The sequence below is a fragment of the Pelecanus crispus genome, chromosome 1 (assembly GCF_030463565.1).
Source record: "Pelecanus crispus isolate bPelCri1 chromosome 1, bPelCri1.pri, whole genome shotgun sequence".
NCBI lineage: Eukaryota > Metazoa > Chordata > Aves > Pelecaniformes > Pelecanidae > Pelecanus > Pelecanus crispus.
The window spans coordinates 57,463,261-57,470,331 of NC_134643.1; the positions used below are offsets into that span (position 1 = coordinate 57,463,261).

Below are 7,071 nucleotides of genomic sequence, written 5' to 3' on the forward strand. Positions count from 1 at the left end.
TGGACCCTCACAAAGGCTGATGGGGGAAAGGACAGTGAGGAAGGAAGAATTTCTAGCTGTCTGGGCCCTGAGTGCACTAACAGGCTTTAAATGCCCCAAAGAACCTCACCTCAGACTCCCACCCATCCACCCTCTGCCCACAGTCCAGGAGCTCCATTTAAGCTCAGGTCCAGGCATACTGCCTCATCTGAGCCATACTGTAGGTACACTTGTCCTCCATCATATCTCCCAGACAAACCTTGGACCTACACTGTAGGCAGCTTGTCTCCAGTCCTGTCTCTGGCACCATCTCCTACTGCTGGACTTGCTGGGTAGACCCTGGACCCAGTTAACCACCTCATCTTCTCTGGGACTGTTGATGGACCCCTGCTGTCAGCATCTTGTTCTGCCTGCCCTGTTCAGATATGGTGGGACTGTACCCTAGTTAATGAGGGCGCTGCTGGTGGCTGCCATCACCTTTGGCTCCTAGCTTGTCCACCCTGGGGGAGCAGCCCTGCTCTTGCTGCTCCCTGACATGAGCCATGCTGGAGAGGACAAAAGTCAGGCAAGTGAAGTGGTAGTAGCACACGGATCCGATGAAAAGGGAGATTGTTGGCGACTGTGGGGAGAGCAGTTGAACACTGGCTGGTCATCATTGTCAATGGTTGGTCATCACAAAGTCAATGGCTGCACTCCAAAAATGCTGTGGCACACCTTCACAATTGTGTATATCCACAAAACAGATCATCACCTTGAAAAGCTTCTGATATGCATAGCCTACTTCAACCTCTGCTTCTGAGCTCAGCTCTTAAAACACTACTGCAAGGAACAAAGAAGAGATCAGTACCTGTTCTCATGCCTACCCTGACCCCACTACTAAAACATCCTACACAGCAGGATGTGGGCATGTGTTACAAGAAGAACCGGTTACTGTTGCTTGCCCACAGAGAAGGGCATTCAAACATTACTGACCAAAAGCTGGAGTGGAGCCAAAGGACTACAGGGAAAGGCTCCACAATGTCTCCCTCCTAGAGTTTTCGAACTTCTCTTGCATCCTGGAGCTCCCCTTCTGTTTCTTCTCTCCTCACTACCATTGCCACACATCCATCATTCATATCTCTATCCTTGCTTCATGTGGATGGCTGACCATCCTACCGCATCTCTGTAAGTCCCACAATACTCAGCTACAGTTTTGATCCTCGCTACAAAACCCTCATTAAAAAAACCTTCTGTGCCCTGCATGCTGTTTAATCTCTGCAGTACTACCCTCACCTTCCACAGTGAACTTTCTCCAACCCAAGACCCTCCGTTGCCTTCTTTAGACATAAACCGCAGGCCTGATCTCCCCTCCAGACTGGTGCTTCCTGATACTGCCCCACATTCCCCTCTCCTTGCAAGTGGGTGACCAGCTTCCTCTGCTAAAGCTCCATCACGCCTTCACACTTATGTCATGGCTTTGCACATAAGACTCATCCCCTCACAGCAACACCCTCAAAATGCACACCACATGCTCTGCCCTAACAAATTCCGTCACATCTCTCAGGAACAACCACTTTTCCCTTTCGCTCTGACTCCACACCAGCACCCTCCTCCACACAGGGCAGACCTCTCCCCTGTCCTGCCTGCCCCATCGCTGATGGAGGCTACCATTTGGACTCCTCCTTTTGCTCCTCACGACTCCTCCCCTGCCACCTCCCCAGCAAACTCACATCAATTCTGTCTCCCCTTGTCATCCCAGCCTCTCCACCATGTCTCATTCAACCCCTGGACCAAGATGCACACCTGTTATGCCAGCAAACCCAAGACACAGTGAGCCACTGATACGTGCAATACTTCAGTTCTCCTGCACACCATACCACGGCTGATGCACAATTAATTTCAAGCACAGAGCCTGTTTCGCTTTTGTTTTCTCAGTCTTTTAAATATTTTTAGAAACACAGCAGAAGACATTCATGAAGCAGTGTGCCTAAGCATCCTTTTTTTTTCCCCCACCAAATCTGTCTGTCCAGACTTGTCTGCTCAAATCACCAGAAGAATTCGAATCCAGAGTATTTGTATCCCCACTACAGAGCTCTTATCCTTTCAGTCCAGAGATGTTTATCCTCTGTGGTCCAGCATCTAGAGAGGACTTTATTCATAGTTTGTCAATGAGTTACAAACTATCTGCCAGACAGAAATAAAATACTGCAGAAAGGCACAATGGTTTTCTTGCCTTCAGAAGAAAGCAAGAACCAATAAACAGGGTGACTCAGTCAGAAACTCGGTAGATTCATTCTTCGAGACCCTACGAGATGAACAGAAAGACTTGAATTTACCTTATCAAGGACTAGGTGTTATTCCCAACCCTGCCAGAGCTGAATTTGGGCAAAGCTTTTCATACTATATCTCCAGGATGGCAATGAGTTCACACTTGACCAACTTCCAGGCTTTGACTGTAACATTTCAGCCAGAAATAAGTGCACCGAGATGCAAGTGGCAGGTTGTAGAGCTGAGACAGGAGCTCAGCCCCAGGCTGTGCACTCTTCTCCAGGCAAAAGGCTCCAGGATGTGCTAGTCTGCAACAAGGAGTCTTTCACTGGCTGCAGTTTGGCCACCTCAGTGGTGCAGCGGAACGGGTAACTGGACTCACGTCAAGCAGAGGACAAGCTGCACAGCCCACTACAAACACAGGCTCCCACTTGCTCCTCTGGCTGCTCTCTGCCATGTCCCACTCCCTGGGTTTGAACGCTTCTCACAGCCGACAGCTCTCGGGGTCCCCACCACCATGCTGTGCCCACCAGGTCTGACGACTGTGTTCCTCCATGCACCAGCCACCCCAAGGTACCTCCGTGGCCGCTCTCCCACACACCGGCACCCCACTAGTCTGGCTCCTGCCCCGCAGCAGCGTTGGGGCGGCTGTCATCGGGGTGCGACCAGCTTTACCCAGCCATACCTCCAGCAAATGCAGGGTGAGGCAGCAATGACTCCCTCGCCCCCAAGCTGAAAATAAAAGCATCAACCAGATGTTCCCCCAGGAAGGGGACGGAGACAGTGGCCAAAGCCTCAAGAGACCACCCTGGCCCCCATCACCCCATTTTGTGCTCCCTCCAGCCTCGCACCCCACGCGTAACACTCTGTTTACTGCAGACCACCCCCGTGTAGGCCGCCCTTCCTCCTGCCCCAGCCCTCCAGGCCCTGCCCGAGGGGCACTGCAGTGCGGCCCGGGGTGTGAGGAGGGGGCGGTGGGGTGCCGCCGCCCGTCCATCGGCCACTTGCTCTTGGTTTCGTGCCCAGCCAGCTCGTCCTCCCCTGCCTCGCTTTAAAAAAATTAAATCCCGGGGCCGGTTCGCGCACGGGTGGGGCGGGAGCTCCCGCCCGCCTCCTCCCCCCACCCCCAGCACTAGGCCGCCGATCCCCGGCCTTGCCTAGCGGCCACCGCGGCCGGAAGCGCCACCTCGGCCGGCCAGGGCGGAGAGGGGCCGGCGGCACCTCCCGCACCCCCCGCCGCTCGGCCGGGCGCCGGCACCCCGGCATCCCCCCGACCCCGGTCCTGCTGGGAGGGGGTTCCAGCGGCAGGAGATATCCAGGCTTCCCCGGGAAAAGGAAAACAAACCAAAACATACTCTTCCTCCTTCCCCACCCCCCCCATCCGCTTAAATAAAAATCACACATCTCCAGGAGTCTGGAAGGCGACTTTAAAAAAAGAAAAAAGATAACCTCCCGTCCCCTGCCACCCGGAAACTGTCTAAAGCATTAAAGAATTTGGGGGGGGGGGGGGGGGGAGGGGAGAAGGAATAAAAACCCCCACAACCTTCTTATTTGATAAACTTTACAAGCCCCTACAGAAGGTGCATCTGAAAAGCTATTCCACAAGGGCTTCTCTGCTGCTTCATGGGGTTTATACCAAACAAGAGGGGGAAACTGCAGCCTAAATACGGATCTGAACACGGCTCTCAAACCTACAAACCACAAACAGGCACAAAAGCAATTAATACTAAGTTTTTCGCATAAGCCCAGGGGCTTTTCCCCTAGCTATCCACTTTCAGACTACTACCACATTTTTTCCAGGGGGTGGGATTAGGATCGCTGACAATTATTTTTTTGCAAACCCCACATTTTTGGCGGAAGAGGGGGTTAGCTTCAAAATCTCGCCCGTATTATTTTTCACCACTTTCTTTAATTTGCAATTACACAACGTTTCATCCATGCAGTTACTATCTGAAACCTTTACTTTCTAATGAAGCAACATCCAGATTTTCTTGTTTCTCAAGTCCACCCCTTTCTACATACACAAACACACACCCATACAGAATTGGTTTAAGACAAAAATAATCCCCCCAAAATAAGAATAAAGGACTCACCTCTCCTTGGGTTTTCCCCCCCACACTATGTATAAACTTTCCTTGATAAATGGTATTGTATTACTAGAGATATTATTAATGTATTATTACTAGAAGTAATAATAATAGTAAGTGCTATTTAATTATAGAAGGCAGCATTCTGCTTCTGGATCGGCTGCCCCTGCAGCTCCCTCCATGTGCCTCCTGATCTCTTTACTTTCATTTCCAGGTCTCGCTCGCTCGCTCTCAGCTGCACCAGCAAGAGAAAATGCCTCCCTGCATATCCTCTGGGCCCTAGAGGCTACCGCTTTCCATTACAAAAATTCACAGATCTTTCCCTTGTGGTTGGTTTTGAGATTCTTTAAGGTGAATTAGGCTGGGGGAAAAAAAATAAAAAATAAAAAATGAAAGCAGTCGAGGGCTCCGTTCTTATTTTAATGCAACATTTTTTCTTCTTCCTGGTTGTCTTTGCCGATACATAAAATACACCCCAAAAGAAAGGAAGGCTGCCTCTGCAGAGTGATTGCATGCATGTGAAGCGCAGCAATGAACTGAATTATGAGGCGCCCCCCACCCCGGGATTATCACATCCGTGAAGCAGTGACCCTTTTGCCCACCCATATATGCTTGCTGGAAGGGGGCCAGAGCCACTGCTTATGACAGAGCAATCATCTAATCCAGACAGACCTTAATTTACTCCACCCCGCACTGCTGAGGGGGTTCCCTGTAAATAAGATTTTCTGAAAACATAAATCTTTGGGCAGAAAGGAATATGCAGTGTGTCCGTGTATATATAACATATTATTAGTATATTATATACTATTGTGCATTATACAATATACACCTATGACATATATGTACATGTATATATTTTCTTCTATTTATGTATACACATACGAGTTCAGGCACTTTTTTGGAACCAGATTTTTGGCTTGTTTTCATCCCAAATCCCTCAATATTTCCAGAAAGTGGACTGAATCGCCACAGCAGCCCATGCCGGCAGAGGCCCAGGAATGGAGTTGCCGGTGGGAAGCGGGGGCCCAGCGGCACACGTTATTCTATCGCAGGAAATGGTTGCAAAGACAGAGATACGCAGCCTGCCTTAGACAGGGGTTCATCCATCCCTGCCCAGCTGCACTACCATTAACTTCAAATAACCCTCTGAAATTAGTTTTATGCTCAGCTCCCAGTCCAGCCTCCCTAGTAGGAGAGGTTTTCCTCTCCCTAAAGGATTCTGTCTACCGTCAGACCATCATTTCCAGCCTGACACTGGTTTAAATTATCACCTCTTCTCCAATGTAATCAGTGATGTGTTTACTCCTCAGCGTCTCGCTTCTCTATTTACAGTGACCCAAAAGAGTGTCACTTTGTGCTTTTGCAGCTAAGCAGCTCCGACAAGCCTCAGAGGCAGGTAGAAGGTATCATCTGAAGTGTACTAAACTTGTTTAATATTTAAAACATGTTGATCAGAAGAGGAAAGACTTTATTATATTGAGCAGGATTGGCTTCTGGCAGCTCTGTCAACACAATAAACTGATAATTTATGAAATATAGGCTGTGAATTGTATAACGTACCATATGACACTGGAGAACACTGTCTTACGCTCTTCACAATATTTAATCACAATGCACTTTTTTTTAGATATTATGATCCAAAGACTGCTGTTATTCATGGATAAGACAATGTTTATTTTTATTATCTCTTCAACAGATTTGTTACCTCTTATTTTTAGGCAGTTACACCGTGACAATGAGCGGAGTCTAACCAAGCTGGGCCTCTGCTGTACAAGCTGCTGGGCAAAATGTACATTAAATTACAATCCATCGAGGGGTGGCTTTGGGCAGAAGAAAGGAGGTGGGGCAGGCCTGGTGGGGGAAAGTAAACAGGGGGAGACCTGACATGCCAAATTACATCGGGAGGGCAGCATCACAGAGCCATTAAGCACCAAATGAGTCACTGAGCCCAGGACGCCTCCAACCCTGCAGCACCTCTTGAAAGGCAAGACACCACAGCTGGATGAGAAGAAGAGGGCTTAGGAGGAGCTGAGGAGAAAGAGGAACAAAACCAAAATCCACACGCAATCAAGAGTTATACTGGAATAATCACAATTTTTTAATTCAAGAACATTCATTTTCAAGACTGCATTTCCCCATTGAATGCCATGTTATACTTCCCTCCAGCCCAATTTCCTTTGCCTAGAAGACCAAGAGGTGTCCTGCAAGTGTCCTGATCCAGCATGTACCACTCCTCTCATGAAATAACATCTTTCCTTAGTGGTTAACAGGAAGATTTTCACAATTTGCAAGCATGGTTATCGAGGTCTCCTGTGCAGGTAGTCAGCAGAGTCAAAATGCCACCAATCACTGCTACAAACTAGCTACAGTGTCATAAAAATTACTTTGATTTCTAAAGCTACTCTTTTAGGGAGAATGAATCTATGGATTTATGCTACAATGGCACAGTACACATTCATTCCAATATAGCTGCATCTACAGTTAGACTCTGTTCTCACCCCTCTGGCCCAGGTGATTAGCCAATATTTGGGAGAACAACAGAGAAGGGACTCAGATGTGGTTTATATGATCCTGTTTATTGCTAAAGATCGTGAGGAACTAATTACAAATGCCAAATTCCTTGCTTACATTTTCCAAGTTTAAGCTCCTTCTCTACATCACACCAATTTATTCCCTCATTTGCTCTACATTTTCTGGCAGCTTTATGCTTCTCACATACAACCGTAATCTAGTCACTGCCTCAGCTTCTTAATTACCC

The 7,071-nt window shown here is 48.4% G+C and overlaps 1 protein-coding gene across 2 annotated transcripts in view; it reads right to left on the minus strand.

Annotated features, from left to right (window-relative positions):
- Positions 1-4,495, minus strand: part of ZC3H7B (zinc finger CCCH-type containing 7B) — a 49,601-nt gene extending 45,106 nt beyond the window's left edge. Inside the window, exon 1 of one of the 2 annotated variants that reach the window (XM_075709632.1) lies at positions 4,320-4,495. The gene's annotated coding sequence lies outside the window, so the exon portion shown is untranslated. Of the gene's footprint in view, positions 1-456; positions 487-4,319 lie in introns of those variants that run through there. The other variant, XM_075709645.1, reaches the window with a different exon arrangement.
- Between the last annotated feature and the right edge of the window lie 2,576 nt (positions 4,496-7,071).